At 42.5% G+C, this 19828-nt stretch overlaps 1 protein-coding gene and 1 long non-coding RNA gene across 2 annotated transcripts in view; one reads left to right on the top strand and one right to left on the bottom strand.

The window, feature by feature from the left end:
• Positions 1-11978, top strand: part of LOC147702467 (uncharacterized) — a 283778-nt gene extending 271800 nt beyond the window's left edge. Inside the window, exon 3 of the long non-coding RNA XR_015297525.1 lies at positions 7427-11978. This is a non-coding gene — a long non-coding RNA (uncharacterized LOC147702467). The remainder of the gene's footprint in view (positions 1-7426) is intronic.
• Positions 1-19828, bottom strand: part of DNAH17 (dynein axonemal heavy chain 17) — a 15539113-nt gene that overhangs the window by 10151232 nt on the left and 5368053 nt on the right. The window lies entirely within an intron of this gene.

The following is a 19828-nucleotide window of genomic DNA, read 5'->3' as shown; positions in this document are numbered from 1 at the left end:
TGGGACCAAAGGCATAAGTTGTGCCAATGAGTCCCACGAAGCATGGAGAAAACATCAGAAGATGAAAATCTTGGTGGAGCGTAATGCGCCTAATGCTGCAATAAAAGGAGGAAAAAACACGTTTCCCATAGGAATCCTGCTTCCTAGACTCATGGTCAAGGGGGGAATGGGGAAAGTTCTCCACCTCAGGGAACAAATTAATGACCTAGACTACGAAGCTGTGGTGGGTCGACTGTCGAATAAGGCAAGCAGGGTCCCCTGTGGCAGTATTTGTGGGAAATAGTACGGTCCACTGGTACATCTGAGGTTGTGCCCATGCGCCGAATAAAATGTCACAAAGTGTCTCACAAAAGGGGAGTACTGGTTCAACACCCTACTGGCTTTGATGAAGGATCTCAATTAGGGGTTCCGTAGCCTTCTCCACTGTAGGTAGAGTGAGATGTAAGACATCAACTACTGTTTTCAAAGTGTCTGCCAAAGAAGAACTGGATTCTGAGGCAGGGCCAGGAGGCAAAAGAAGAGAGGAAGCAAGGGACGAATCTAGCACGCTCACTACACCCAGGTCAGCAATCCAGCTGTCCAACACGCTAGGAGCCCAAAGCATTAGCTGCCTCAAGGGGGCTATACCCTCACATTCTTCCCTCATACATCCACAGAACAGTAGAACTAGGATGACTGTCACACTCCTTTCTTTAAAATGGTAAACTGTTAGGTCCACGTTTCACAGTGTATGGGTGCTATAGAGTATCACCTCCTGATCTTGAGGTGTGACAATTAGATGAGAAAAAAAGTCCTTCACCACTGGAAGGGCAAACTTGTGTAAGCACTCCTGTGCGAAAAGAATCGCTTTAGAAAGTTAACTCTACGTTAGTTGTATTTCACTAGGGTTTATTCACATCATATTCCAATAGTGAAATGCCCATTCATTTGTACAAATTGTATATTTTCATTTTTCATTATAATGAGATGTTGAGCGATTATTTGATTCACAGGAATATCAAGAAAATCCCCAATGCATTTCGGGACCAGCCCTAATTCAGGGGGTTCTCCCTGTAAACAAAATACACTTAATGGTCCTAGAACTGAATGTGCAAAAACCAAGTAGTAGACTGTTATGACAGTATGACAAAAAGTGGTCGGTGTGTCATGCACACTGTGAATCCAGAGAAGTCATTATGAGGAACGGGCAAAAAACGTGCATTCATGGAAAAGATACCATGCAACCAAACATGCTGGGAACGATGTACTAGGTGCTGGAAGGCAAAATAGGAACTGAGTCTGGTGTCAAAAAGATTATAGATGTGCAATTAACGACCCGTGTGGTCAAGCGTGCTCGGAACAGTGCATAAAATATGCTGGAAGCAACTCATTTAGTGTTAACAAATTATGCCGGGTAATCAGGAAACGCTATGTGCGTATTCGAAAATGAACAAACATTAGGCGAAGAACGAAAATGTGCACAAGCTCAATGATGGTTAAACAAATTAAAAAGTCAGCTTGAGACAGAGTGCAAACGCACGGTCATGCAAAATAACAAGATAACCACGATTCCATAAAGTGGCACATTAAATCATTACCTGTGAAATGCTCAAGATCGAGCGTGCTCCGTGTTGGTGCTAGCGTCGTGAATGATATTCGAAAGTGGTGCCTCGGAAGTAAATAATGGTAAAAACCAGAAGTGAACTACGTGAGTGCGATAGACACTATAAACAGACTGTAAAAGGGGAAGACTCCGGTATGTATCAGTGCATTGTAAGCAAAAATGCTGAACATGGTACAATAAAGTTTTCAATCTGTAGCCGTAGAAATAGGCACCAGCAAGTCGATAATGCAGTTATTGCACCTATGACCTCCTTGGATCCCGCAGGTGCTCCAGAGGGAGACAAGGGCCCAAAGACAAGATGGAGAGCCTTTCAGGATTCCTGCGTTTGGTTCCAGGTCGTGCTGGCTCTAGGAAAAGGTGGGAGGAGTGGAAGCAATGCAGGAGCATAAAAAGAAGAATCTCCACTATCTACATCACGAGTCAAAGAAGCCAGAGAAGGTCAGGACTTAGACCTCTTATGACATCACTTACTATAAGATGTAGCGGGAGACTGTGACCGCTGCCATTGGTCATGGGGTAAAGAGCGGTGCTCATGGGAACACACCCTGGATTGGGAGGATGACCAACACTGCAAGGAGTTGGAGGTCTGCAACAACCATACCGTCAGAAGTTTCATGTGCCGTTCCCGCAGTGTCTTCGGCTTTAACCACTGGTAGGTATCACACTTGTCTGCATTGTGTTGCTTGCCCAAGCACCACATACAGATAGATGTGGGTCTATACCCGACATCTGGCAAGCACAGGACCCACAGGACTTAAACTCAGAGGACAAAGAAATTTTGCGCACTGTTTCATATGAGAAAAGGTCATCACTGCAGGCCAAAAAAACAGCTAGATACACTATTACTGATCCACGTGCAGCGCGGAAAAAGAAGAAACTGACAGCAGATCGCCGGAGGTGACTTATATGGCTCCACTGATATCATATCCGGAGCAGATGTCGTACAGAGTCATGCGGCGCCACCCCCCGGTGCACAGAGGTACTGCTGAAAAATTTGCTGGAACCAGTCTGATGCCTGGGAGAAGTTATAAGTTAGGAAATCTGCGGCTAGTTCTCTCTATCAGATCTGGGGCATATTCCAATGTGCTAGCTTGCCCCAGAGCCTGCTCTGACCTACATGGTTGAATGTTGCCCTGAAGTCAATAAAATTGTGATGAAGGGGCAGCTTGGAGGCTTTCACCATGTCAATAAGGGGTGAGATGACCCAGATGTTAGTTTTTGTCCCTGATGTTTTAGAGAATCCTATTTGATAATAATAATAATAATAATAATAATAACAATAATAAAATATTATTATTAATAATAATAATAATAATAATAATAATAATAATAATAATGTAGTTTATAAAGCGCCTGGTGACGCCATCCCGGCGTGTCCCCGCGCTGAAGAGAGCAAGTTATCAGAGACATACAGACCTCCCAACACCCACCACCTATCCCACTGCTTATAGTTTATATAAGTAAGTTTTTAGCATTGTTCTAAATTTTGTTTCAGATTCTTCCAGCCTTAGGGATGTGGGGAGAGCATTCCAGTTTTTTGCTACTACATATCTAAAAGAGCGACCACCTAGTTTTGCTCTTTTTACACGGGGAATCGTCAACAAACCCATCCCCTCTGATCGTAGGGCTCTGGTTGGCTCATACCTAAGTACTAGATCAAGCAAATAGGGAGGGGATTTACGTTGGAGTATCCTGTGGCACATTAAGAGAGCTTTGAACATCACTCTTTTCTTGATCGATAGCCAGTGTAGAGCCGCTAATGCTGGTTTTGATGCTGCTCTTCTGGGGAGTCGTAATATAAGACGAGCTGCTGTATTTTGGAGGACATGTAGGCGCTTTAAACTGTGTTCTGTAGCACCCAGGAACAAGATATTCCCGTAGTCCATACGGGAGGTCACCAACGCCTGGGTCATAGTGCGTCTGGCCTCCAACGGGAGTAAATCCAGGGTGCGATTTAATGTTTTCAGGACTCCAAAACATTTTCCTACGAGGCGACGAATGTGGCCTTCGTAGGATAGAGTGTGGTCCATCCATATACCCAGGTTTTTGGCTTCTTTATAGGGAACAGGTTTGGGACCCAGACACGTCGGCCACCAATCTGGAGACCAACTCAAGTTGTTTCCTCCCACAACCATTACTTCTGTTTTGGATCCATTTACTTTTAGGCAACGAGCGTCCATCCAATCAGCTAGTGCTTGCATGCAAGCCTTAAAATTAGATGCTGCCATTGCTGGTGCTTGAGACAGCTAGATCAGCAGTTGGGTGTCGTCAGCGGTGATTGAGCGGTGTTATTGCATTCTCAGATGCCCAAGACGTAAGTTCCTATAATAACTTCCCTGAAGTACAAAGAACACCTGTGCACATCATATCAAGTCACTTTTATCCCAGTGCATTAAGCAAAAAGTTTCAATGCAAATTATTTTACCAGACACTACTTCTTAATCCAAGGGAATCACGTAGTGTAGACAAAATACTTTATTTTCTTTTTGTTAAAATCAAGTGCTTCACAGCCGACGCGCGTTTTGCCCTTTCCGGCTTTCTCAAGACAGGTTTTCAATAATCCTTAGTGCTATATATTTCTTAACATTCGTCTCAATAAATCCCTCTAAGACTACGCTTCGTCTGATTAGTTAATCCAACGTTTCCAAGCACATAAGATAGAAAATGTATTCCTTCCAAAATAGTCATTCAGGAGCCATGATAAGTTCCATCAGCAAAACGCCCTAAGCTTCACTGACACACGTGTAACACCAGGAGTTCCACGTGTGTCGGTGAAGCTTATGGCGTAATAATGGCCGGCCTTAAGCGTGCTGTATTGTGTGTTCTGAGTGTTTGACCCCCCCTTCTGTATATGTCTGGAATTAGCTCAATGTGTTTATTTGTGTTTTTTCTTGCTGTCATCAGTCTGTTATGCAAAATGTCATTTTATCAATATTAAATAAAAATTCAATAAAAATCCAGAAATGAACCATATGATATGCTAAATAACTATATGTTACTATTAAATTGTTAAGAGTAAGCAACTATGCACATGTACAAACCGCCAATGCTTAAAAGATAAAATTAGAATTCACATTGAATAGGAATAAAATAGGCCTCAAAAACGAAATTGTGTGTTTTGCAATAAATAAACAATTATAAAATGTTACAACATTTTCCTTAGCTACATTGTATTAGATATAAACAGGCAAACACATCATCTGAGTAAATTGGATGTTGCGGAACTAAACACACATTTTAGAACTTGAAATGCCTCCGTTTTAAATAGACTGTCACCGTGCTTACATTTCAACACTAAAAAAACTTTCCAACAGCTGTACTTTTACTGCCACTGAGAAAACAACTGTTTTGTAGGCAACGGAGAGACAGGGATGTTGATTCAGCTAGGATTTTTTCAGTGCAAACATGGTATAAAACCCGGCATTTCAGACTGCTGTTTTAAAAAGTTACAAAAATCAGGTTCATTATTTTGGATAACAGGAACACATTTAAAGTAAGGATTTCCTTTCTTAAACCCTTTTTACATAAGCACATTTGTGGTTCTGATGTTAAATAATGATTGTCCTTTTAAAAAGTGGCGCAACATTTGTCATGTTTCAAGTTAGGCTTCTGTGCTTAGCCTTATGAATGAATGCGTCTAAATATGATAGGCAAGAAATGAAGATTGCTTTTCCTATGTGGAATTATCAAAATGATTGGTTTTATTAAAAAATAAAAATAAAAAAGAAATATTAAAAAGAAATATTAAAAGAATAAGTGCTTTTAAATTTGTTTTTTAATATGTATAAACCTTAATACTCATTCTGTGACGTCGTAGCAATAACATTAATTTTAAGTTGTGTTATACCACATAATGAGGAAGTTTGCATATGAAATATCACTCTGCGCAGGCGTAAAAAAATAATTTTTATAAGGGTATAAATGATATATTTCTGATGCCCAATCTCTGGAATTTGTAAAGAACCTCCTGAGGATGACTATTATGCAAAAAAAATATATAGGATATTCATTTTTAAGTGCCCCAAATATCAAAGTCGAAATTGGGCAAAATTCACTAATTTAAAAACAAATTCTGCATTCAGAGCAGCTTTTAAACTGCCTTAGGCTTTAGTAAATGCATACATTCAGGTATAATACAAACAGCTGACTTTTATATTGTTAGGCAAGTATACTGCACACTGCTTACAATTGAAAATAAATATAAAAAACCAGCATAAGTTAATCTTTTAACTCTAAACTGTCAAACAGAGGGATAAGTGCTTTCCAGCTTTCTGTCTCTGGGGTGACTTCGAATTGGGACAGCCGCATGGACACCCTTGAATACAGAATAGGACAACTGGGAAGAGTTAAATGTCAGTTCTATATTTAGAAACATAGCATGGCTCCCAGAGTAAAGTTTGCTTTGACATTTTGACCTCTGAAACTTTTTGAAAGACGACAGGGGAGAAAAGGAGAAGTTTTACTTTTTTTGGCAAAAGCAAGCACTTTATGTACTCATATGATAGAAAACTATATAATGGTATATGTGAACTTTGATTAACAGATAAGCTTTGCCATATTTACATACAGCACTAATGCTTTTAGTCCGAAGATTACTGTAAAAAAAAGCTGAGGCAATGCAATTTAGTTTGACTTCATGTGCCCTCATGTTTCACTTGTGCATTTGGGGTGTGGGTATTCATGTTTTTTTAGCCCTCTCAAAAGTGCTATGTACCTCTTATAACTTTGTTTATGCCCAGTTGCTACAAAAAGGGTTGATGGTATTGACAGAAGTGAAACCTGTTTCAGGTTACCTACTGTCAAAATGGGGGAAGGAGGCTAGCTCCTCTACAAATTAAGGCTTGGTATAATGTATGTTGCTCTCTCTTTTTCTCAATTTTTTTAGCCTGTTTAAGCTGTCTGTGAAATACCAATGAGACATTTAATTGGTTATTCAGTAATACTGTTTTAAACATTGTTAGCATTAATAAAATTAATAAATATATATGTTATGTTACTGCACATCCTGTTTGATGAAATTATGACAGGATAAATAGTCTAGATTGTTGTTCCCTTATTTGATCTTTAAGGGGATCTAGATGAGGGTAGTTTTGTTCTAAAAGTCTTAAGGTGATAACACCATTATTGTATGCTATTCTTGTGCTACATAGTTTTGCAAGGGCATTGCTAGCTTTTATTAGCTAGTCTGTGTAAATAAACTGACAGTCCTTATTAGAGCTGATGTTGCATAGTTTGGATCATGAAAAGTAGAACGCAGGAAAGATGCCCATGTGATCCTTAGCAAAACATGTTTAAGGAAATATTGTTTTATAGATAAGAACTCCTGTTAAATTAGCAGTTTTAGATTTTCCTGTTGCTCCTATAACATGAGGGCATGGTCCTAAGCATACAATGTAGGTGCTTTTATTAAGAAGATTCATTTTAAAACTGCCTGCAGTCTTGTACAAGTAGTTTAAAAGTGCAGAATATTTCCTTTTTTTAGGGTTTTCAGATTAGTACACAGGAATACACCAATGTAAGGATTTAGGGTATGTCTGTGTTGTTTTTCTCTTTTCCTCGGAGTTTAGTAAATGAACACACACTTCCTTGGCTGCTTGGGATTGGGTGATGTATTACTCTTGTCAGTTCACCAAAGAGTTCCTTTTATACTTACCAATAGGTCCAGGGTTTCTTTTGCTCTCACATAGATAAATGAAGTGGTTCCTGGGTGCCTTGCTAATATATGGGGCTTCCCAAGACTAGGAAGTATTCTGAGACTATCCTCTGTGGTGATTGACTGTTTCTGTGCCTTGTCTAAAGACCTTTTGTTCTGTCCACCAATAGATATGTGCTGCTTTACAACCATTGCCAGAGGGGCCCGGACCTCATATTCAGCCTGGGGAGTCAGCGTCAGCACCAGTCCAGCTTGAAGCCAACGTGAAGGTAACCAGAACAGGCATTGCTGGCAAACAGGACCTCAGTGAAGGCTGAAACCCTGAGATGAATTGTGTACCCCTGCCACTGTCTTGGGCGAAAGACGGGGTCACAAATCAGAAAGGAGAAATTGTGGATCAAGTATTTGATGCCCACCTGAGAGTCACAGACTGACCAGAATGGTGAGGAGGCTTTGCTTGAGGTGACCCCTTTTGAAACAAGGGTTGCTTCAGAGATCCTAGCATCAGGCCTCTGAATCCTGGTCCCAAAGTGAATGCAAGTTTGCTCCTTTGTTTGTTGGTCAAGAGATACCTGGGTACACTGGATGCAATATGTAGCCCCAACGAATGAGCAGTGCGCCAGCAGAGCAATACAGGAGTTAGGGAAGGACTTGAGTTTAGGGTACAGGTGCTGTGTCTCTGGTGCCTGTTAGATTGAAGTGAAGAAAAATGGTGCACTGCCTGAGACACTGGACAGGATCGTTGAGAGCATTTGCCCTGGTGGGTGACAGCCCTATCCTGAAAGAAGAGAATTTACCCTTGAAACTGGGCTGTGATTCTTGAGTTGAGATTTGTGCAGCTCCACCGTGGAAACAACAAGAGCCTGCCTGTGAGGCTCAAATGGACACCGGGAGAAGACTCCCCTCTGGTTGGTTGTACAGCGGCTTCAATTTCCCCAAGGACTTTTGTCAATAATGTACCCCTTTGGATGTCCCGTTTTTGAGGACGAGTAGCCCTTTGCAGCTCTTTGTCCTAATTCTTATGGCCCTGTGTAGTCCTCCTGATCCCAAATATAATTGATGTTCTAGCCCTCATAAAGGGAACAATGGAAAAGTTTACTAAAAATGTTTTTATTAGATATGTGTTGGTTAGCTATTCTGAAACTGAAATGGATGGTCACTGAAATGCATAGGAGCCCTGAAAATGTTTTTACTAGACTGTGTTAGGATTACCTTAGGACTAGGAGAACTGATAATTCTGTTTGTAATAGTGGTCATTACTCTCTCCTGCAATCTGAATGTTAATTATGACCCGATGCTTTGTTCCTTTTATATTCATGCTTATAAGTCATATATACTCGCTTAATGAAATGTTTTGAATGGAAAATGCCCACCTAGCAATGAAGTAGGATATTGATAAATTTATGAAAATTAATGTGCAAAATATTTTCTGTGTTCCTACTGGATCATAGGAATGTGTTTAGCTCATGCTAAAAGAACCATCTGTTAAAGATTGGAGGGATTTGTTAACATGAGCTGAAAGCCATTTTGTATTTTGGCAGCCATTTTAGTTAGCCATGTGCTCGCCATGTGCTGTTTCCCTCTTCAGAGCCTTCCACATGCTCAGAAGGGTCTAGCTAGTAGAATGCACCTGCTTCTCTCATACAACTGTCAGGCGATTTTTGCTGCTGTATGGAGAAGTAACTCTCCTCCTACTTTGTTGAGCAAGCAGATCTTGTTTGCCCATATTAGGCATTTTGCATACTTACATGAGCCAGGACCTTCCCTTGGTCTTATGCTGACTATGTAACCCTAAGCACATAAAAGGCCCCTGCTTTCTGTACTCCTTAGACTGCCTCATTCAATTGCTAAGGCTTCTGTGTAACGTAGTCTCCCTCATTTGAGGTTATTAAAGATGCTACTTTTATATTACAGCTTCTGTGCCAATTTCTTCTTTGTTGGTTTAAAAGGATCAAGTATCAGTGAGACCCCAGAGAAGGTTTCTATGTTCTTCACTCCACTCCCAAGAGGAGGCAAATGCACTAGTGTACCTTTAAACAACACAAGTGAAACATCACTCCCAAAAGACGAGGCGATAAAACAAGACCCTGCACTCTCTGAAGCCGAGGCAAGAAAACAAATTCAGGCGCATTTAAAGTGACACTCACATGTTTATTAATTCAATATTTTAAAAAGGAAGGCAAAATATATCGGTTAATGCAGACTCCCAAATATCAAGTAACTCAAGCACAAAACCAGAATAAAATGTTGCATATATATATACATGTAGCAAAGAGCAAGGAAACTTAGAAATGATGTACACAAAGGAAGGAATACCTAATTGATCAATCATGCAACATCCTTGACTAGCCAGCTTCCAAGAAAGCATTCCAATGCAGGAAGGAGTTCCCAAGGTCCCTCTATAGTTTCACATGTTCCAGCCTTTATCTTGACGAAGCTCACAAAAGCCTTCCAGGGTACATTAAACAAACTCTCACAAAACAATCCTTGAATGTGACTAACCCAAACAACTTGCGAGCGTAGCTGTCCACGTAGATAAAGCTCAAGTCAGGCAGAGTCAGAATTCAGGATGACATGAGGACATGTCAAAGACAATAGTAAGAACTTCATAATACTTATCAGTGTACAACACAATGCACATTTGTACACTACTACTTATAGCATCACATACTTCATCTCTCAATGTACAACACAGTGCACATTTGTGCACCACTGCTCACAACACTGCACTTCGAGACCAAAAAGGACATTCCACACCTCTCTCTCTCCCTCATGCTTTTGAATGCACCCCCAAACATTCTGTTCTTGGCAAGGCTATTCTACTCCGTGACAGCTCCCACTGAAAGACTGCAAGATTAAATGAAATAAACCTATAAGAAAAGCAAAGCATATGTTGGACGTCGCACATTACGGCAGGGATAAAATAATACACCAAAGTCAATTAAAATAATGGTATTCAAAGATCAGCACAGGGTGTCAGACCACAAGAGTGCTTCTAGCACTACAGAGGGTGAGCCCTTTTCAGTGTGTGTGGGCTCTCTATCAGTATTTGCCTTCCTCTACCTCTCAGAAAAGTGTCCAACAAGAATGTTTTCAGAACACAACTGAAAATATATCTCTTTAGCCTCTAAGGGCCTCACCTCTGAATGCACTCTAGCTCCGAGACACGCTTGAGCAGCCTTGCACTGTATAAATTCTTCAATCAGTCATTCATCTGGTTAACATGAACACGGGATGGGGGCACGTGTGCAGAGGTGTTTTGTCCAGGGGGTCAATATGGGTAGAGGGTCTCACTTGGATTGGCCAACCTTTAGATTGAGAGAAAACAGGACAGCAGGGACACTCTGGATGAAGATCTCATGGATCCTGAAGTCCCTCAATGGCAGGCCACTATCTGCGCTGGTGGTGTCTGGACTGGACATGCAACAAGCCAGGGTATTGGTGCTGAGAGCTTTGGGAGGGGTCAGCAGCTAATGACTTTGTGAGAGCAATGGGGCTGGCCTCCTGAACTCACAACAACCTTTTCATGGCAAGTTGATTCCTCTGTGAGCCCAATGGCCAGCAAGAACAAGTATCAGGTCAATGTAATTGGCGCCTCCAGATATAGGGGAATGGCTCCTCCACCCAAAAGGAGATGCGGCTTGGTTGTTGAAGATAAGAACAGCCCTCCAAGGGCATGGGGAGGCTGTTCAGCTTCTGGATGGGTCAGTCTTCCGGATTGTCATGGTGCAAGCAGCCAGGCAGGGTTTGGCGCCAGTGTCGGTGCAGGACATCTGTTCTCACAACTTCTGCTCTTCTTTGTCCTTCCTTCAGTTCCCAGTAGACACATTTGAGTTGGTGTCAGTGGTACCTCTAAATACTGAAATTAGGGGCGTTAAGGGGATGGGCTACTTAACCCTGGGGAGACTACAACCACTATATGACAACTTCCTGGGGAGACTGGACAAAAAACTGACCCAGAGTTTCTAGTTTCACCAATTTCAAAATGGTTAAACCCTTCCTTTGCTGTCTACTTCAGGTTGCCCACATTAGTGGTGTACCTAGACTGAAGGTGTGACATGCCTTCTAACTAATTTCCCATCTGCTCTTGTGCCAAATGGGCCCAGGGCAGGGGGTGGCACTCTGCTAGTCTGGGGGAAGCAGTTGTCACATATCTAATGCAGCAGATGATTTGAAGGCTCTGGCCTTAACATGCTAATTCACTAAGAATCCTGCTGGAGGTGGTGTGAACGCCTTTTAGAATAGAACCTGTTTAAGCTTATGCAGTATTAATGAAAGTTAGCATTCGCAGCGCAATTTTCTATTTGGGCGCCATTTTAGGCTGTTCGAAGCTGATCTAGTTCAATTACGGGAAATGCTCCTCTTTGGGTTTCGTTTCTTTCCCCTGGTTTTGTTTGAGTAATGAGCACACCGTTCATGTGAGCACATAGCTTTCTCATTAGATAGAGGCCCTCTCCCCCTTGCTTGGTGGCGGGCTCCGGATGGAACGGCCTTGGACTATGTTACTTTGTGTAAGATATGAGCTCTGAAACCATTTACTTCTGTATTTTGCTGTTTACCTGCACCTGTTTGGGAAATTCCACTGTGGGCGTGTTTTCGCCAAGTTGTTGGAATATAAAATATATAAATATGATTGTCCCACTATGTACCATATATAACCACATACTCATATCTATGAATCGAAAATAAAACATTATTGTAAGATAACCTAATGGTAGGTTATAGAATGTCGTTCCGTCCCATTTATGAAGTTAGGACTACTAAGTGTTATATCCCTTCGTCTATCTTTAAGAGTGTTGATACTTCACGGTATAACACAGAATACGAAAAACAGGTTCAACCGTTTAAGTCTGCTTCTCTTTTAGTGGAACATGGTTCAGGGAAATCCAAGGTCAGATTTGTTCTTCTTGTAGGATGCATACATTGTAGCAGGGTCTGTTTCTGTACTCCACGGGTTCAAGATAGACAATAAGGGCACCTCACTGACCTACTCCAGGAATAGCTTTTAGCTTAGCTATTGATTCATGTGTAAGAACCTTAAATGGATGTTCTGGTGGACTAACGGACAGCTTGTGTATTTCCATTCTTGGTGTTAACCAGAATCTGCAAAACGTATATATACTTTGTGTAATGTGTATTAGTTAGTCTCCTCTGCGCACCTTCATGGGTCGTGTAGACAGAGGCTCCCCTGTCAGGGCTTGTATTTTGATTCAATAAAACAATTCGACCTTCTCCATTGCCAACTGCTTGGTTATTCCTTAATTGTGAATACGAAGATGTATATATCTTTGGACTATTGGTAAGTATAGTCCGACTTTAAGAAATTGGAATCCTTCAGTTGGTGACTCCGCCGGGACTCCGCGTTAGGGTCGTCCCCTCCTGTAATCAGGAGCAGAAGGGACAGGGAGGAGGTCTGACTGAGTGGGTGGACAAGAAGTTTTTTTTATTTGAAGACCCCGCTAGTAGAAAGTCCGCCCTCTGATCCAGTATCCCTCCCGGCGGCTGAAGACCCTACGCCGGAGTCCTACGGGCTTAAGATACAGACTGTGTCGGTCTGTCTAGGAATTGGCAGTGGAGAAGTCGGGATCGACCTGAGTGCACCAGGTGAGTGAATCTTCTGAAAGGAATCAGACACTTGAAGGAAGTGTCTATGTTGGAAACGGTGGCCGGGGAAGCCGGACCACGAGGGAATCAGGAAAAAAAGGGTCTGACGTGGCGGTGCAGGGACTGCACGGGCAGATGCCTTTAGGATTTGTATTTGTGTTGTGAAATTGCACTTGGTGCCTTGCGAAGCGCGGGGTGTACGCTCGGCCAAACTCACTTAGGGAGGCCCTCGGAGCAGCTGGGTAAGCCAGGATTTTGGAAGCCTTGGGCTCCGAAACACCAGCCCAACCAGAGTGCGACCAGGGGATACCTAAAAAAATGAGTTTGTGGTTTTCCTACCAAGGGGCTTTATTGTGAATTCTTTGGAAATTGATTCCCCGAACAGGAGTCGACGGGCTCTGTTCGTAATGGAAGACATGTCATTGGAATTGGAATTTGTATAAGAGCTCATTTTTGAAAACCCTGCGACCTATTGTGGTATTTTTGTATGAAAACGATCGTAAGAGTATAAGTGAGTGAATGGTGAAGTGGGCGCGCCCGTGTGAAAGAAGCAAGTTGATGAAATTGTAAACATTTGGAACATTATTGTTAACATGCCTTCTTTTAGTAAACTATGTTTTGGATGCTGCTGTGGGAGAGGTACTCGGCTAGAAGAAAGACAGCCTGCCCCTCCCGAAGGAAGCCCCAGTTTTGATATGTATGTCAAACATGGCGTTACTCCAATTTTATTTAATACATTATGAAATAGGTATACTAGGGATAATGCCGAATTGCAATGGCCCCTTACAGGGTCATTTGATGAAAATAAAATAACCTATTTGCAGAATAAAATGTTCATGAATAAAAGTCGCCAGTCTATGTTTGATTCCTTGATCCTATGGTTAAAGGAAGCTAAACGACGGCGAATAAGGGAAGAGAAATTAGGAACAATTAAAGCTGGACAAACTATAACTCAAAAGGCAGTAGCTTATGATAGGGGGAAATTAGAGGAAAATATTGCTCAAATGGATAGGCAGTACCGTTTAGAAACAGACAAAAGCTATGTAACCCGACCAATACGGGTGATGAGTTAGACGGGTTATTAGAAGCCCGTCTGCCTCCTCCTTATGCCCCACAGAGGCTATATCCGGCAGTGCCGTTGGCTCAGCAAGGTCCTGTGCCTGCACCCGCGCCTGCACCCCCACCGGTGCCCCCGCTGCCCCCAGTATTTCCCATACGAAATCCTGTAGGTGCAACAGCTATGGCCCCACTAGATGGGTCTATACGGGATGTGTTGCTTCCTCCTCCTTCGCTCCGACCCTCTACTTCTCCCCTGGTCACGTTACAACCAGATTCGGTTGTACCGTCCATGTCAAGTCCAATATTCATCTCTCCTCCTGCTCAAAGTGTTATAGATCCTCGAGCTTTGGCTACCATAGACACGACCCCTAAACGTTTAAGATCGGACCTGAGTGATCCACGAGTTTATACTAGGTCTGCAATGGGAATGGAAGAACGACAAACTATGGTAAATCAAGCATCCCAATGGATGCGGAATACTATTTATACGTTAGAAGATATTTGGAGCACTATGAAGGATTATCAGCCGGTTGCTCAACAATTAGCTCTAGAAAATATGCCGATTTGTTTGATTTCGCTGTGGGAACAGTGTTTTGAGGAAGGATATTCACCACAGATAATAAAAGATATTAGAGACCGAGCCCATAAATTCCATCTACAGGCCGATGAAGTATATCAGAACGTAGCAACTCTCCTGCAGTATCGTGAGCGAATGCATCGGAGATGTGCTGATTGAGGAACACAGAACCCAATGAGAGAGGTACTTCCCCTTCTTATCCCAGAATTACCTGAGATTAGGGATAACGGGGCCAATGTAACTAGAGCTAGGGAGGACGCTAAACTTCAGGAACAATAGGTTTTTATCCCTTGGAAACGAAGCGAGGTCCTTGCATTAAAAGCTCAGCTCCCTGACCCGCGTAAAAATCCCACCGCTTACTACAAGGAACTGAGCGAGGCTGCTAATTCTGCGATCATGACTATAGCGGATATTGAGCTGTTCTTTGGCCTTTTGATTCCGGTCGATATTTGGAGACAGATACATGATACAGATCATATCGTCGAGTTAGGAGCAGCATGGGATCAATTAAAAGATTGGGATAAAGAACGGAAACCTGGAGAGAAACCCAGAGATGAAATATAGACGTTACCAGCTAAAATAATTACTTATATGCAAACACTCATGCCCCCTAAAAAGATAGATTGGGATAAGTTGGCTGCGTGTAAACAAAAGAAGGACGAGAGTGTCTCGGATTTCTTCACTAGATTCGAGAAAACATTCATAGATTTTTGTGGACAGGATTTATCCACAGATGGGGGAATACGATTATTTGTAAATAGATATGTGACGAATCTGTTACCAGAGATTATGACGCGCCTTCAGGCGGCCGAAAGTACATGGACTACGTCCACCCCATCTGTGATTCTTAGCATGTCTCAGTACTATGAACATCGAGAAAATGAAAATAAGGAAAGATCGGAGAAGAAGACGAAAGATTTAAAGACTAGGGTTTTTCTGCAACAAGTCAGTAGAGGGCAGAATTCAGGGCGAAGTAGGCATGGTTCCTTCCCCAGAAGGGTCGGCAGAGGATGAGGAAGCCCCCCGGTTCTGGGTCTAAATCAATGCTCACATGGTAGAGAGGAGGGGCATTGGAGAGCGGATTGCCCGTTAATAATGGCCAGAAATGTTCCCAGTAGGGGACGGGGCCGGGGCTGGGGAAACATTGACTGAAATAGCATGAGAAGAGAAGATGGTGATTCTTGGAAAAATTATTTTGATAATCCACAAAATAGGCAGTACTATAATGAGACTTTTGTGGATGACAACTATGATGAGCAGGATTTTGCATGAGACAGCCAAGGACAGGGAGGGGACCACATTACAGTACCAATAGACCAAGAGGGACCTCATGTAAAGGAGAAACTGTTGGGTGCATCAGGAAAATTCCTAGTGGATACTGGAGCAATGAATAGTTCAGTTGCTCATGCCATGGTCCCAGAGGCGGCTCTGTCTGGCCACAAAAATGTATCAGTAGGGTTCTCTGGAATACCAGTGGTAAGCCCTATTTCCAAGCCTCTGCCCTTCACTTAGGGCCTATTTCTATGCAATCGCCCTTTTTGTTAACATCTAACTGTGGTGAGAATCTTTAGGGTTTAGATATCTTGAAAAAATGACATGCTCGGATTTACTGCTCACCGGATGGTGTATATTTGACAATGCAGAAACCTTCTTTGAAAGATTCACAATATTTTGCAAGGAACGAGCATTTACCCCCTGAATTTTCTACCATTCCGCAGACTTTGTGGGCGACAGGGGACACTGATGTAGGTCTGTTAAAGATAGCCCCTGTATCCATTACTTTGAAACCTAATGTGCAGCTGCCTCGCATTCCGCAGTATAAGATTGCGCCAGAAGGTGAATGGGCTTTGTTAGAAATAATTCGGGATCTTATTCAAAAGGGGGTGGTGGAAGAAACGTCAGCTAATATTTGTAATAGTCCGATTTTACCGATTCTGAAAAAGACACCGGTTGATGGAGCTCCAGATTATAAAAATACTTATTGGTTTGTGATTGACCTACATGCATAATAGTGGTTCCATAGTATCCTGTGGTACCAGATATAACAGCTATTTTAACAATGATTCCCCTCTCGGCCAGATATTTTTCAGTAATAGATCTGAAGAATGCCTTCTTTAGCATCCCGATTCATCCAGATAGCAGGCATATCTTCGGATTCTCATTGGCTGGCCGCAGTTTCAGATTCACGCGCGCTCCTCAAGGCTATATTGAAAGTCCCAGTATTTATAGTCAAGCTTTAAAAGCAGTCCTAGATGAATTAATCCTGCCTGCCGGAAATTCTATCATTCAGTACGTGGATGATATATTGGTGGCCTCCTATACTAAAGAGGGGTGCAAGGAGGCCACGGTGAAACTATTACAACATTTGGCCAAGAAAGGAAATAAAGTGTCCCTTTCCAAATGTCAATATTGTCGACAGGAGGTGACCTACCTAGGTCATTTCCTGTCGAAAGCAGGGAGACGATTGACTCCAGAGCGCATATCTGTAATAACTAACATGTCTGTTCCTCGTACCCAACGTGATGTTCGTGCTTTTCTTGGTATAACCTCTTACTGTCGTCAATGGATTCCTAACTATTCTCTTCTCTCTAAACCCTTGTTGCAATTGACAACCAAAGATGTGCATGAACCCTTGCCCTGGACGGATGAATGTCAAGAAGCCTTTGTATCTTTAAAGTCTGCTTTGTGTTCTGTACCTGTGTTAGGAACCCCAGATTACCGAAAACCTTTTTCACTTTATGTACATGAGGTGGACGGTTGTTCTTTATCAGTATTGACACAAGCATTTGGAGAGAAACAGAGGCCTTGTACCTATTTTTCTTCAATTTTATACACTGTAGCACGAGCCCTCCCAAGCTGTCTGAGGGCCACTGCCGCAGTAGCGCTGGCCATCCGACAGTCAGAAGGAATAGTCCTTAACAATAATCTTACAGTCATGGTGCCGCATGCTGTAGATATTCTATTAAATAGGACCAAAACACCTCACGAGTGCTAGGTTGACAGGATATGAACTGACATTGTTTGCCCCCCATATTACAATTAAGAAATGCACCACTTTGAATCCTGCTACGTTATTACCTCTCCCTGACAAAGATGAGAAAGTTGATGTCCATGATTGTGTGTTCAGAACAGAAGAAGAAACAAAAGGGCGTATAGATTTAACTGACACCCCTTTACTGGAACCAGAGGGAGAATTATACGTTGATGGCTCTTGTTTTAAATTACCAGATGGCACTACGACAGCTGCATATGCAATTAGGACTTTAAAAACTGTAGGGGAAACCGCAAGGATTCCACATCATTCAGCTCAGGCAGCTGAACTAATAGCCTTGTTAAGAGCCTGTGAAATTTGTGAAGGCCGAGAAGTAAATATTTTCACAGACAGTCAATACGCCTTTGGCGTCGCCCATAGTTTCGGGAGACTTTGGAGGGAGCGGGGTTTCTTTACCACTCATGGACAGAAAATATAACATGGTCCTTTGATTGATCAATTGTTATTCGCATTAACATTACCAAAAAAGTTAGCCATCATTAAGTGTAGTGCACATAAGAAAATTGTAGACTCGATAGGACAAGGGAATGCTTTTGCCGATTCAGTAGCGAAGGAAACTGCTCAAAGTAGAGGAAGTCCTATGTTTTCTAGTGCATCTACCCGGTGGCCCATTGAAACATCTTTATTTGATAATACTCTTGAAAGTTTAAAATTGTTACAGAAAGAAGCAACTCCAGAAGAGATACAGAAATGGGAGCAGGATATTGGGAAACTAGATGAGAATGGGTGCTGGATAGATCGATCTGAAAAACAGCGATGGTTGCTCCCAAACGCAATGGTGTATGCAGTAGTTATGATGGCACATGGCCCAGCCCATATCAGTGCAAAAGGGATCAGTACAGTACTAGATCCAGTGTGGTATAACACCAACATTATAAAGACAGCAGCCCATGTTGTGAAATATTGTCATGTGTGTTTACAACATAATCCAGGGGGTAGAGAATCTGTTTTGAGTGGCAATTGTGCTCCGCCATCCTTACCATTTGAAGTTTTACAGATAGATTTCATACAAATGGAACGTGTAAATACTTTAAAATATGTCTTAGTGGTGGTGTGTGCTTTCAGTAAATGGGTTGAAGCCTACCCCACTAAGGATGCAACTGCCATTACCACTGCAAAAGTACTAATTAAAGAATTCTTTCCTCGGTACTGTTTGCCCCGAGTTATTTGTTCAGATAATGGGTCCCATTTTAATTCTACTCTTGAACAATGTGTCTGTGATGGCCTGCAGATTAAGCAGAAGTTTCACGCCTCTAGGCACCCGCAATCTGCGGGACTGGTTGAGAAATATAACAGCATATTGAAACCTAAAATGGCCAAAGTCTGTGCAGACACTATACTAAAATGGCCTGATGCCCTCCCAATAGCTTTGTTATCACTTAGAACAACTCCCCATTCAAGGACGGGCCTGTCCCCCTAAGAAATACTATTCGGCCGTCCGGTTAACGTATGGGGAGTCCCCAGACCTAGATCCTTTAGAGATATCGAATACCCATTGATGACAGATTATCTGTATGAATTGACTAAAGATCTGCGTTCTATTCATCAACAGGTATCGGACACATTGCAGCCACTACCGGAGGGTCCCGGACGTCGATTGGAGCCCGGCCAGTGGATACTGGTGAAAAACTATCAACGAACATCGAGCCTAGAGCCCAGGTGGACTGGCCCCTACCAAATATTACTGGTAACAAGGACGGCAGTGAAAGTGCATGGCCGCAAGCATTGGATCCACGCCAGCCATGTGAAGATCCTCCAGTTACCACTGCCATCTGATCGACAGAACAAAGACGGAGTACCGAGGCAGGAAGGAGAGTTGATTCAGAGTTTTGTCCCTTTTTCTGATGCTCAGGAAAAAGAGCAGTCAAACGTTGTGTTGCCTGAAGGGGAAGGTGAAATAGCTGAGTCAAGAGTAACTACTAATCCCGAGGCAGCATGAGAGGAGGCCAGGCCTGTCACCCATGCTACTGATTTGTTCTTTGTCCAGGAACAACCTGGCCGGTGTCGTTACGATTTGCGGCCCCGAAAACAGCACGGTACCCCACTCGCTAAGAAAGGAAACTAAATATATTGTCGTCTAAAGAATCGAGCAGAGTGATTGGGGTGCTGAGCGAGACATTGGACTGAACTCATGGAGACCTAGGAACTTTGTGTAAAAAGCTCTGTTCAGAAATAAGGATTGAGAAAAGGGCTGTGATGGTAATTTAAAGTTTCCTTTGCTTTGGATGGATGGATAAGAGCCTGCCTGTGAGGCTCTAGGGGAAGAAAAACGGACACAGG

The sequence above is a fragment of the Lissotriton vulgaris genome, chromosome 7 (genome assembly GCF_964263255.1).
Source record: "Lissotriton vulgaris chromosome 7, aLisVul1.2, whole genome shotgun sequence".
Classification (NCBI taxonomy): domain Eukaryota; kingdom Metazoa; phylum Chordata; class Amphibia; order Caudata; family Salamandridae; genus Lissotriton; species Lissotriton vulgaris.
Note: the sequence above shows the minus strand (reverse complement) of the source record. Positions and strands in the feature narration are given on the sequence as shown.